The sequence below is a fragment of the Miscanthus floridulus genome, chromosome 9 (genome assembly GCF_019320115.1).
Source record: "Miscanthus floridulus cultivar M001 chromosome 9, ASM1932011v1, whole genome shotgun sequence".
Lineage (NCBI taxonomy): Eukaryota > Viridiplantae > Streptophyta > Magnoliopsida > Poales > Poaceae > Miscanthus > Miscanthus floridulus.
The window spans coordinates 105,978,826-105,993,810 of NC_089588.1; positions in this window are offsets into that span (position 1 = coordinate 105,978,826).

Genomic DNA, 14,985 nt, shown 5'->3' on the forward strand with positions numbered 1-14,985 from the left:
AAACTTGCATCCCTCTTAATAGTACAGCATACCTATTAACTCAAGATTAAAAGAAAAATGAAATTAAACCTTTTGAGTTGATCTTCTTTAAATTGATGCCGTGTCTTTCAATCTTCATCAAGTGAGGGTGCCAACATGTCAATATTAATCTTGTCACTTGAGCATAGCCATCTTGAGCACGTGACTTGATTCCATTCATCAAATATGAATAACTCCAAATGCATCAAGTCACTTTAATCAACTTGTCCAATATAGATTTGATCCTCCACATCAATATGACCATCATAGCTTGATTAGTACATCAACTAAATGCAAGTACTTCCTTCTTCACCCTAGCTAGGTTCTTCGGCTGCCAAGCCGTCGCTTGCCCTTCACCCTTGCTTAGTACCTCGAAGCCTTTCCTTGCTATCTTCACCATCTCAAGCCATTAAGTCACATCTTGTGTTGAATCATCCATTCATATGTATTGTTATCTTTTTCATTTCAATTTAGCAAGCTTCAAATATGAGACCATTCCATATGCAATCCCTCATGTCTCATTAATTAATTCTAACGAGCTTGCTTTCACATAGTACATGGAATCCCACAATAGATAAGCCTTTGTATGAGTTTCATTTGCATTGTTGTCTTGTGCTTGAACTAGATTGCTTATACAACAACACATCATTTTGGCTTTTCATTAAGTATCTGTGAGATAACTTATTACCTGTTCACACTTAGCAAACGGGTTAGACCTTTAATCACATTGTCATTCAATCATCCAAAACCCACTAAAGGGCTAGATGCACTTTCAATCTCCCCCTTTTTGGTGATTGATGACAACTTGATTAAAGCTTACAAAATGATATAAACATTTAAACTTTTGGGTTCAATGATTTATGAGAGGCTCCCCCTTAATATGTGCTTATGATTAGAATTCACAAACTGACCTCAAATGTCAATTGCACATACTAAAACAAATAGGAGACTCCCCCTAAATCATTGCATCCGTGGGGTGCATGTGTGTGTGACAAAGAGAAACTGTGATGCATATGACAAGATATATCATACAAAAATAAATATAAAGGCATCACATCAAATAAAGTCACTCTAAAACATGCATGGTCCTTATGAAAGTAAATACATCATATATATCACACACATAGCACTCATCACAAAGATTTCTCAAGTTATATCTCTTCCCTTGTCATAGCTACTCTCCTCCTTTCATAGCTAGACACAAGGTTGCACTCCTGAAGCTCTGAACATATCTCTCCCCCTTAAGCTTTCATCTCTCTCCTCCTTAAGCTCTGAACAAGGTTGCACTCCTGAAGCTCTGAACATATCTCTCCCCCTTAAGCTTTCATCTCTCTCCTCCTTAAGCTTTAATCATATTTCTCCCCCTTTGTCATCTATCGCCAAAAAGGGTCACACAAAGCACAAAGGGTGCTTAAGGTTCAAACTTAGTACTAATCTCTTCCCCTTTGTCATGGCGTGGGTCATATTACTTGTCACTCCCCCTTTGTCATCTTAAAGAGGTTGTACTTGTCACTTGTTTGCAATTTAAAAAGATCAAGTACATGGGTTCACTAGCTCATGAACAAACTCATACACTAACCACTAGGTCATATAATCATTCAAGCAATAGTGGTAGTCTATGAATCTAAAAATTTTTATTTGTAATGCATGATCCTATAAGTATGTACTATATGCACTAACCGCATACTAGTAAGGGATGAAAAATGATCATGCACAATACAATGATACCTTTGCTATGTTGGAGAGGAAGATAGTCATATAGATTTCAATTCATTTCTCCAATAGCACCATGAAGTCCAATTATAAGCTTGGTGAAGACCAATAGATACCAATTCTTTGAATTCCTATTCTTCACCCATATGAATTGAGAATCACTAATGATCAAGTGCACTCTTCTTGTTGTGGTTGGCTTGCTTCTTCTTTGATCATTGCTTGCTTGAGAGAACTAAAAGATGCACCACTTGTAATACCACTTGAAATTTTATGATATCACTCGAAAATTCATGACTTGTTCTCTTTTGGGTGTTGCTTGCTTTCTAGACCAATCTCCTGATTTTCTTGAACCAAGTACCTCAAATGTCCCTTTAGATTACCACTTCGATTTTAGCCATCTAAGCCTAGAGCGAAGTGACCTCTCTCCAAAGAACCATCCTTGATACTCACTTGAAATAACTTGAAAGAAAATCACTTGATCCGCTTGAAAGATTTTGTTTGATTGATCCATATTTTTGGACTTAATTTGATGAATAACTTTGAATCATTCTTTAAGTCCTTTTCTTTCTACTTGTTTAAGTCCTTTTCTTTCTATCAAAAGATCTCCAATTATCACTAGAATTTAAACTCTATCTTCATCTTGATCTTGGTCTTGATCTCTAGCTTGAGTACCAAATGTGTACTAGATACACTCTTCAAACATATTGTGTTGTACTCATCATTTGTCATGCTTCTATCTCAAACCAAAACTAAAACATAGGTACCTCAATCACTTATAGATATGATTCTAATTTGAGGACCTTTGAATCTAAGTGACTTTTGATCAATCCAATAATTGTCACTTTCCTGGCAGATTCTGTACTCTTCAAAGAATAAATCATATCTCCCAAATTACATATCCAAAAACCATGAAATTTGGTGAAGATGTGACACACTAAGTCTTCTAGTAGCTGTAAAAATTTGAGATTCTTTTGACTTCTATATTGCTACCAGATTTCACATCTTTCCACACTGCTACATGCTGAAAACTGCTACACTATAGCTGACAAGATCTACTCTAAATCCGAAGTATCACTTATCCAAATCTCATGAAATTTGCACAGCAACTAATACCATAAGTGTGGAGCATGCAGACCAAATTTCAAGCCAATACAAATAGATTTGATTACTTAAACAGGTCTATGATCACTGCTAGCTCAGATTTTCAATATTGGACAGATTTGAAAAATTGATCTATTTTTCTCCAAATTGAACCAAACTTGAAATCAACTTGTTTGAATACTCTCACAAGACATATGTTCATTCAAACCACTTACTAGAAGAAATCTTATGAACATATCCAATCAAGCCAATTTCAAACTTGATTACTTAAGCATTTAATCCATTCAAACAGCTCATAGCAAGCAACATATGCATATATATCCAATTCAATTAACTCATATGCACCCAAATAAACTTTGATCAACAAGAGATATACCTTGATAGCTTGTGATCATCTTTGCAAGCTTCAACTCCACTTATTTGCAGGCCTTCAAATATATCAATAAATTCCCACAACTTGAATATGACACTTGTATGTTGATAGCATATGGACTTCACTCAATTTTGACTTGGCATTGGGATAGAATTGCACTAGGCTTCAATACTTGACTCAACATAAGATGAACAATAATAATTCCATTAAATCAAGTCTCCAATGCCATGGTACCTACAAACGATCATCCACTTTTCGATGGTACCCCAAACTAGTTTGGGTCCTCTCATATTAGATGCAACATACTTAGGCATAGCCTTAGTATGAATAGCGGAATTTTTACAATACTAATCAATAAGGTACAATAACAAACCTTCCTAGGCATAATATTTGCATCAATTGAAATAGGCTTAGGATTCTCACTTAGGGGACATGAATTAGCCAAGAATTGATTTTCTCTTTTTCGAATATTTGGCAAATTTATGATTTTCAAAAACTTGAGAGAGATTTTAGACGGACATAGGGATTTTTATGGACTTGAGAGAACCATGTCACGTGTGATTAGGCAAATAATCAACCAAGGGAAGCAATAATCACAATATGACATGACTAGGTCACAAAGACCCAAAAACCACATGATTTTCAAAAACCACACCACCTACACATGCTAGTTAGGGATTTTCAAAAACATCTATCCTATATCATACAAATGCACACACTAGCATATGAAGGACCTTAGATGCACTTACAATGCATGCATGTAAATACATACCTTTGCCTTGAGCCCACAATATCACCACTAAGATAATACATGGCATGACAACATCATGTTGACCTCACTTGTCAAATAATCATACCATATATGAAATCAATTTTCATCCAAAGGACTACAAATAATGCTAGATAAATTTGTTAGTCCACAATATCACCACTGAGATAATGCATGGCATTACAACATCATGTTGACCTCACTTGTCAAATAATCATACCATATATGAAATCAATTTTCATCTAAAGGACTACAAACAATGCTAGATAAATTTATTAGTCCACAATGGTGCAAAATAGAAACTGAGCTCCCCCTAAATAAGTACCACAAGTAATTTGAATGACTTTCAACAAGCACTTTATTCTTTTAAGAATTTGGGAGTCAATTTTCTATTTTGACCAACACAAAGTAATTTGCCATATTTAAATTTTGTTGAGACAAACTTACAACCCACTTAGGTTTGATAGATCACAAGCTTCTGAGCAAATTAAGGATATATGAAATCATATGGATCAAACCTTAATTGCATCCCAATTAGTGCTCTAGTTCCTGCCATACCGGACACGTCCGGTATGTGAAGAACATAAACACTTTTCCTTTCTGTCCTGGCCATACCGGACATGTTCGGTAAATGCAGGACAGAAACAATTGAAGCGCTGCTTGTGATTCTTCGTTTTAGCTCTAGTACTTCTTGTATGCCTGCATCTGAACAAATGCATTGCTCTACTAGAGAGCCATTAAAAGCATCACATGGCAAACATGATAATTATTAAATGAAACTAATTAGCCACTTCCAATTATTTCACAAATATGCTTATTTGTGAGCCATTGAGCACTAAACACAAAGTGGCTATCCTATAAGGTTTTTAGGTACTTGTTACCAATGGTAGAGATGAAGTAAACGATATGGTCATTGATTTATCTTCGGGTCAACCATATATGAGATTATGATAAGAATTGATTGATAGATTGAGTGAATATTTTCAATTTGCTTGCTCAACCACCCCGAAGCTTTCATCTCACCACCAAGTACCTACATTATCAACCTAAGCACATTTTGGTACCCAACTCTTGTTGGGTCCTTTTGGGTTAGTCAACAAGTGCTTAGGCACCCAAATGGCCTTAGTACTAGTTTGTGGTGAACACATCACCTTGCTAGTGCTAACTCCTTTTGTGGTCTTCCTAAGCATATTATCATAAACAAATGTGTTTGGCTTAGGGATGTTACCATTTGGGAAATCATAGCTTAGATGCCCCTTTCTTTTACAAGCATAGCATATGCGACCTTTGTTTGCTTTATGTTTGTTTTGCTTGTATGGACATCTATCAACCTTGTGGCCCATCTCATTGCATCCATAGCATCTTCTTGTTGCAACTTGGGCTACCTTTCTTGACTCTTGATATATTGGGCATTTCTTGGTAGGATGCCCCAATTTCTTGCTCATGAGACAAGCGCTTTGTCCATCACTCTTCACTTGCTTGGCCTCCTTGATTGAAGCCTTTTGAGTGGCGGCTTCAACCTTGTCAGCCCAATTCTTATGTGGACACATAGCCCACTCATGTCCATACAATCCACAACCATAGCACATACTTTTTCCATGTTTCTTGCTCTTGGTTGTGTTGGCCTTGCTTGAAATGTGATTCCTTTGTTGGGTTTTGAAGGAAGCAAGGTTTGAACCCTTCTCAAGCTTCTTCACCATGTTATCACGGTTATCTTGAGAAGGTTGTGCTTTCTCCTTACCCTTCAATCGAATCACATCTTTCTTTAATCTTTTCACCTCTTCTTTGAGCTCTATGTTTTCTATAAATTTTTGCTCAATCGAAGATTGGCTTGCTTGAGAAGCACACTCATTAGCACAAGAAATATTCAATTGAGATTGTGTACAAGTGAGTGTGTGAGTAGGAGGTTGAGATGATTTTACCGTTGTAATCACAACCTCATGAGCCACCTCAAGCATGATGCTTGATTCTACTAATTCTTCATGAGAGCACTTGAGATGAATATAGTTTGCTTGTAGCACATTATATTTGCTTGAGAGTTCATCTAATTTTGCCTTGAGCTCAAAGTTTTCCTTCTCTAGTTGTGAAACACTAGAAGAGGAGTTAGTAACTAAAGCATGCTCAATTGATAATTTTTCATACCTCTCATTTATGGCCTTTAGCTCTTGCAATTTGGAGATGAGAAACTTTTCTTGATTTTGAAGTGATTGCTCTTGTTTCTCATTCTCTTCCTCTAGCTCATCATTCTTCTCAACTAGCTTCATGAGAATGAGCTTGTCTTTGTTGCTTAGATGATCAAGAGTGTAGCTATCTTCAATTTCAATATCACTCTCTTCTTGATCATCTACTCGTGCTATCTCTTTGGCTTGATCTTTCTTGCTAGCCTTCTTCTTGCTTTTCTTGGCCATGAGACACAAGTGATGAGTATCATGAGATACTGAGGTTGACTCATCACTTGGCCGCCACCGAGCTTGAGCCTCATCATCACAGACTGCCTGCTGTCCGGCTGCCTCAACCATACCGGACACGTTTGGCAGGGATACCGAACGCGTCCGGTATGTGCTTGCAGACAGCGCAGTCGCCTCGGCTTGCACCTCTTGCTCCGGCTCAGCGCTCTTGAGGTCTTGTGAGGCTTCTTCGCTGCATGAAGACATAATGGACATGTTTTCCATTGACTCGACCTCAAGTGCATCATCGCATTTGGATTTCCCATATAACTCAATGAGTTTGGTCCAAATGAGATGAGCACTCTCTGGAGGTGGTTGTCCATTAAATATCGCCTCATCTTGAACCTCTGCACTCAATGTACTCAAAATGATATTAATAGCTTGAGCATTGAGTTGCACGCATATCTCTTCCTCTTTTGATAAATTCTTATAGTTGCTCCAATCAACTATAGGAAGAGGTATGCTAGCAAACACAATATGCTCAACAAGAGGACTAATATCTCTAAAAGCATTGAGTACATGAATTGACCAAGGTAGAAAGTTTGAACCATCATTTTGGAGAAGCACCGGCTCCAACTCGATAGGCGTCGACATCCTTTTCTCACGGCGGTGAAGCTTTAGGTGAGAACCTGGCTCTGATACCAATTGAAAGGATCTAGGATGTCGCCTAGAGGGGGGTGAATAGGCGTTTCTGAAAAATCAACACCTTTAAAAGCGGAAACGATTAGTAATAGGAGTTTCCAAAATGGAAACTCCAAATCAAAGTAATACAACCCCTCACAAGTTAGCCACAAAGTATATAAAAGATACTAGATAAACCTAGGGAGCCAAACAGCGGCAACCAAAGAGTTGAATCAAAATGCACTAGTCAGTTAATGTCGGAAGTCCCGACAGTTTGGGTCAGAACTTCCGACGTGTCAGAAGTCCCGACGTTAGGGTCAGAACTTCCGACGTGTCAGAAGTCCCAACAGTTTGGGTCAGAACTTCCAACGCAAACTGTCAGCACTTCCGACCCCTACGGGAAATGAACTACAAGTGCTAAAATGAACTTTATGATGCCGATAACTTACAAACCCACTTTCTAGTGGTAAGGTAAGGTGTTGGGTCACTCTCTTGACGTTGATAAGCCACCACTCCGTAGATCGAGGCCCAAACCCTAAGAAATAGCTAGAGAGAGGGAGACAACCAAATGCAAGTAATTTTGAGCAAATCACAACAACAACAAGCACGCGGGAGACAAGAATTTATCCCGAGGTTCGGCAGCCCCACAAAGGAGCTCCTACGTCCTCGTTGTTGAGGTGACCACTTAGGTCGGAGTCTCTTCCACCTCCTTGCCTCACTCAAGGATACCACAAAGGTCACTTGAGTTTCTTCACTAGAAAACAAGGGTAATACAAACTTCCCAAGGCTCTTCCACAAGATGGAAGCTCTTGGGCGACGCCTCGCCGGCTAGGGAAAAATCCCCAAGAGTAACAAATGCAAATCAAACCGGCTTGACGAAGAAATCAAGTGCTCAAGCTTGCTCAAAGTGTTTTTCTCACTCAATCCACTCTCCAATCACTCAAACCCTTTGGGAATCGAAGTTGGAAGCAAAGGATTGAAGAGAGGAGAGCCTAGGATGCTTGGGGGCTGTTTTGGCCGAGTGTTCTTCGCAATGAAATGAGTGGGCAACGGTTAGAATGGAGGAGACGGGTATATATACTCCAAGGCAAAATCTAACCGTTCAGATCTACGTCGGGAGTTCCGACGCAGATCTCGGGACTTCCGACGTATGAAGAAAACACTGTTCATGCGAGGTCAAAGTCCACTTGAGACAGCCAACGTCGGAACTTCCGACGAACGTCGGGACTTCCGACGGTCGGAACTTCCGACGAACGTCGGGACTTCCGACGTGCACAGACAGCAGGTCAGTAGAACCATCGATGCCGGGACTCCCAGCTTGGGTCGGGACTTCCGACTGTCGGGAGTTCCGACTCACGTCGGGACTTCCGACGTCCACAGTCACCGCACAGGCAGTGACTGGGAGTCAGCACTTCCGGCAAGAGTCATGACTTCCGACTGTCGGGAGTTCCGGCTTACGTCGGGACTTCCGACACCGACAGTCACAGAAAAAAATTCTATGTGCTCGTGAAGTGCTAGAGTGTCTCTCTTTTGATTTTATTATTATGCTTGAGCACTCTATCTTCCTCAGACCACCTAAACTTGCATCCCTCTTAATAGTACAGCATACCTATTAACTCAAGATTAAAAGAAAAATGAAATTAAACCTTTTGAGTTGATCTTCTTTAAATTGATGCCGTGTCTTTCAATCTTCATCAAGTGAGGGTGCCAACATGTCAATATTAATCTTGTCACTTGAGCATAGCCATCTTGAGCACGTGACTTGATTCCATTCATCAAATATGAATAACTCCAAATGCATCAAGTCACTTTAATCAACTTGTCCAATATAGATTTGATCCTCCACATCAATATGACCATCATAGCTTGATTAGTACCTCAACTAAATGCAAGTACTTCCTTCTTCACCCTAGCGAGGTTCTTCGGCTGCCAAGCCGTCGCTTGCCCTTCACCCTTGCTTAGTACCTCGAAGCCTTTCCTTGCTATCTTCACCATCTCAAGCCATTAAGTCACATCTTGTGTTGAATCATCCATTCATATGTATTGTTATCTTTTTCATTTCAATTTAGCAAGCTTCAAATATGAGACCATTCCATATGCAATCCCTCATGTCTCATTAATTAATTCTAACGAGCTTGCTTTCACATAGTACATGGAATCCCACAATAGATAAGCCTTTGTATGAGTTTCATTTGCATTGTTGTCTTGTGCTTGAACTAGATTGCTTATACAACAACACATCATTTTGGCTTTTCATTAAGTATCTGTGAGATAACTTATTACCTGTTCACACTTAGCAAACGGGTTAGACCTTTAATCACATTGTCATTCAATCATCCAAAACCCACTAAAGGGCTAGATGCACTTTCAACAACGGTTTGAACTAACAATAGAGGAGAAGAACATTCTTCTAGAAGTTGACCATCTCCAGAAATTTCGCATTTGAAAGTATTACCTAAGTTTCACAGTCCAAGGCAACAAATATATGATTTGCATGCAAAAAAAGTCATGTTCTTCTACAAATAGCAATGCAAAAATCACAGAGCTTTATTGAACTGAGCTAATAGAAAAGAAACTATTGGTCATTCTAGATCCATTAGAGAGCAGTATGTCAAAAGCACAAGAACTACATATATTTTACCTGGAGCAAAAGAACAAGAGCAAAAGAACTCGAGAAATGGCTCAGATTTACCCATTATCAGCATGACAACTGCAACTTAATTTCACCTGGAACTTAATTTAATTCTCTCTATCTAATGGGAATTGAACTGGCCACATAACTGGTTGCTTGTACTGGTACAAGCCATCCTAGTTAAGCAGCAAACAGAACAAAATATCCCAAGTACCAGCTCATAAGGTGCTAAAGTGCAGAAGTTCTCCAATAGAAACTTGATTCATCACAGCCACTCAAGAGTAGTACAAAACAAAACAAAAGTCACAAGGCATAGTTAGGGAAGGGGAGAGCAGCGCGGCATGAAACTGCAACATAGAAGGTGGTAATTAGATTACTATATGTATGATGGCTGCAGTCACTAATATGTATATCACAGAAAAAGAGCAAACATGTTCAACATTAGTAAAAGTTGCCTCCTCTGAAATCTCAGAAATTCCAGATGACAATAGGTGACGAGAACGTTCACGTGTGTTGTACAATTTATCCCTAACATCATCAAGTATGACACGATATGGTTCATTTGGAGGAACTTGCTTCTAGAATTCTGTGAGCAATAAAGCAACAACGCTCAATTAGTAATATAAACCTTTGAACAAATGTAGTAAGCCTCTTTGTAGGAAAAAATGTAATAAATCATCCACTCTACAAGAGAATGTAGGGTGTAGCATCCAAGTTGCTGATTAGGGCTCTGTTTGGTATTGTGGTGGTGGCTCTAATAAGACACTTAGTTCTAATTTTGGATGTTGCTAGTTTGAAAATCTATTTGAATCTGTAACAGTAAAAATCCATGTTAGGAGTAGGACATAAAAAATATATTCAAGTCTATTGAAGAACTATAGTACAATAGATTAATGATTCAAATGAAAGAGGTTTGCAGCCTCCGGAACATATTTCGAAGCTCCTCTCACCTAGCTTTGCTACGTAGGATGTATTAAATTGAAATTATTTTCTACAGACTCAATTTTAGCTGCTTTGACCTAACATATGCAGTTTCTAAAATATCTTATGAGTTCTAGCTTGACTGTGTATCCAAACCATATATAAATTATAAATGGCAATTAGCATGCACACTTTTTCTCGAATTAGTATGCATACTTTTTGTAGTGCATATGCACTAATGCATATTAATTAAGTGCAATTAGAGTGTTCGGGAATTCAAAAGGTATACAGAACCAAGATGTGGTTAGCCATTATACATAATCCTACGGTGAACCATAGATAATAAGAATAAAAATACAAAAATGGCATACTTAAAAATACAAAAATGGCACAGTAATGGCATCCTCCAGAGTTAATTGTTTGTACAGTTTTTAGATCAGAACTCTCATTTAAGTGAATAACTTCACATGGCCAAAGCAGAAAAAAGCAAGAATAATAAGCAAATCAACAGATATGCAGTTTAATCCAAATTCCCTTGTTAGATTACAGCTCTGTTACCTATATAGTGCTTTGCAGCTTTTCTTGAAGAGCGATGTAGTTCATCTGCACGGATCCGAATCCGGGAGAGGGAGGGACGGCGCCGGGGAAGAAGGCCGGGGAGGGGCGGCGCCGGGGAAGAAGAAGGCCGGAGAGGGGCAGCGCCGGGGACCACCACCACCATGCCAACACCACGAAGCCCGCCGCCACGCCGCACATCGCCCACCGCCCGCCTCCACCAGAGCCCAGATCCGGCCGCCACCGGCCTCCACCGGGCAGATCTGGGAGAGGGAGGGCTAGATCCGGGAAAGGGAGGGGCGGCGCCGGGGAAGAAGAAGGCTGGGGAGGGCGGCGCCAGGGAATAAGGGGAGGGGCGGCGGCAGGGAGGGGAGGGCGCTGGGGGCCGGGTGCCGGGGAAGAAGGGGAGGGGGCACTAGGGTTCCGGTGTGGAGGAAGAAGAAGGGAGGGGGAGGGAGCGCTGGGGTCTGGGTGCGAAGGAAGAAGAAGGGAGGGGGAGGGGGCGCCGGGGTTCGGGTGCGGAGGAAGAAGAAGGGAGGGGGAGGGGGTCCGGGTGCGGAGGAAGAAGAAGGGAGGGGAAGGGGGCATCGGGGTTCGGGTGCGGAGGAAGAAGAAGGGAGGGGGAGGGGGCGCTGGGGTTCGGGTGCGGAGGAAGAAGAAGAGAGGGGGAGGGGGCGCTGGGGTTCGGGTGCAGAGGAAGGGAAGAAGAAGGGAGGGGTCCTGCTCGTTTGAATTTTTCTGTACGTACGTATATTTTTCTGTGCGTTTTTAAGAACCGACAGAATAATTTGCATTTTTCTGTGAGTGCTGATTTTTTCTGGGTTTTCATATTTTTCTGTCGGGATATTTTGAAACCGACAGAAAAATCATAATTTTTCTGTGCGTACCGAAAAAACGCACAGAAAAATTAAACATCCACAGAACAATTCGAGTTTCCAGTAGTGCTCTATAAAAAAATCATAAGAGACTGAATTAAGTCAAATCCGGTAATGCTAACATGGAGAGCAGGGTTAATGTAATAAACAAATCCAATAGAGTATTAGTGTCTTCCTCATGTCCCATGATATATAGGATTTGAAATTATTTATTTAAGATTAGGCGAAGCTCAAATAAAAAATCTGATAAAAATGGATAGCCCATTATTATTGACATGAGCACCGCACAACAAATTGTATTATTTATTTAAGATTAGGTAAAGCTCAAATTAAAAAATCTGATAAAAATAGATAGCCCATTATTATTGACAAAAACTTGATCGGCGGGGGGACGATGTCCCACCGGGTATTTCATTAAGAAGATCTTCTCACGCAGATCGAGAAAATCCCTGAACCCCGGGCCCACCTATATACAGCGGCACCGCATCCCCGTGAGACCGGCCACATACCTGTACTTTGGCGTGGGACAGACGATGGGATTTTTTACCCTTAGGCCTGAAATTCACCCCCAATGGGGATCGAACTCAGGACCCGAGGGGTGCCGCAGGAAGCTTCGACCAATCGGTCTAGCTTCCGTTGGTGGCCCATTATTATTGACATGAGCGCCGCGCAACAAATTGTATGTCATGTTACAACGCACGGACATTTTTGCTAGAAAACCTTAGAAGCCAAATTAAGGTAGTCCATCGTCGTCATGACCCGGTCCTTGACAATCGGATCGATGGATCCAACAAAGCTGTGGTGTCCACTGTTGTTGTCACCACGCGATACACGCAGCTAGTAGCGAGCCGACCGTCGTCCTGTTTGCCCAAACGCCAAGCCACCGGCCGGCCGAATTCACCTGTCAACCGCTGCTCGCTCCCAGCTTCGTCGTGCTATCCTTTATTTATTTATTTCTGGGCCTCGATTTTTACCCGTTCGTTTGGCTGATAAATCATAATTAAAAATAATATTAACTGATTTATTATTCGAGAAAAATATTATTGGTTTACCGGAAAAAGTATAGATTACAGCTTTGCCGACCGACCGACGGCACGCCGTACTAGGAGCGCGCGTGCATGCTCACGTACGGGCACGGAGTCACGGACGCGGCTGCTGGGAATCTGGGGCGCAGTCGTGTCCAGATGTCCACAGAGGCCGCGGCAGTCTGGAACGTACAGGGTGGCAGATGGACGAAAGAAAGCGACGGATCCGTGGACGTGGATCCGGCCGGGGCATATATCGCTGGCGAGATCGATGTGGACAAATAAGCGATGCTGTGTCTGTGTGTGTGGAGTGTGGCCGGGTTTATAGATAGATGCCGACATGTGTGTGCCACGGACGACACGCTGCTAACCTCAGTACGTACGAATGACGACATACCTGTAAGCTAGGCGCTCCTAATACGACGACCAAGGTCCAAGTAGGGATCGGGTAGTAGGAGCCGTACGTACGTGCTCGATTTTCTTAAGGCGGGCGGGCGGTAAGACGTGCATGCAGGAATAAATAAACCCAAGATATCCAAAGGACTTTGCTGTGCCAGCAGTGACATGAAACTTTATTATCCGTTCATCCTTTTTCGCTTGAACTTATGCTTATCGGAAATGGTATAGTATTTTTATCTAACGATAAAATTAGCTATCAGTATTTTTCAACGTAGCTTTTCAGCAAACCACGATCATGCAGCTGCCGCGGGCCACAACGCAGGTGCGCGGAGTCACAAACACAATTCTTCGACAAGGATTCAGTCACGCCCACACCCCACCGCAGCCCTGCTGCCCAGGACAAGTGCTAGCTCTGCTCGCACCGCAAATGTCCAACGTATACTCTTTCCATCCCAAAATAAAGTGCACTTTAGATTTTATTAGAGAGATCAATGATATATGCTACTAAAATGTTGCTCCGGAATGCAATAATAAATAATTGCACTTTAGGAATAAAAATTAAAAACACTTACTAAAATTATTTGGTGTACAGCTAAATGTCCACTCATTTTTGGGATAAATTTAAAATCATAGAAGTGCATTTATTTTAAAACAACTAGAATCATGCCCGTGCGTTGCACGGTATTTAAAATTACCACAATAATTTAAATTTGATTGTTGTTATAATATTACAAAAAAATTACTTTGAGTGAGATATTCACGACATTACATTTGTAGCTAAATTTGTCCTTATGATTCATGTTCAATTAGAACGTAATTCAAGTTTTGACGTGATCGCGTATAATCAAAACAATCTAGTTCATAGTATAACAACTTTGTTCATCAAAACTATCTAAAGTGGACCTGAGGAAATTATTTTGTACCTACGGCTACGGGATCCTAAGTTGAATTTCTTTTAGTCCGTCATACTATTTGTTTGTGATGAGATTAAAACCACTAAATAATCTGCTATACTGACATACAAAATTCAAAAGGAAAATACTTGCACTGGCTACCATACTTAAGCCATTTTTTGATTTCTCAGGAAGTTGATTTATTTTGTTACATAAGGAGTTTATCACTTCTCTTTTTTTACTTTTACTTTTTTTCTTTTCTATAAATTATATTGCATATCATTATAGTTTCTTAATTTGAAAATCGCGATAGCCATGGATGCACGTTTAATGACTCTGGCCTGCCTTGCACGATGATACTCCTATCGTTTCTTTTTCTAAACCGGACAGGCGGTGAAGAGTCCTCTATCATGTGCGTTAGGTAATCAAAAGTAATTCTGGTTTGGGTAATAAAGAAGAGCCCTGGCCAGACGCAAGGCGTGAGGGAACCTGGTTGGTGTGCATGGTGCGCGCGGATCGCTCGCCAGGCAAGGTGACTCGGCGCGGCCGGATAGTACATGTATTTGGTATGGTTTTGGCCTGCCATCGCTCGCCAGGCAAGGTGACTCGCGTGATTTTGGATTTCACACTCGACGCGGCCAGA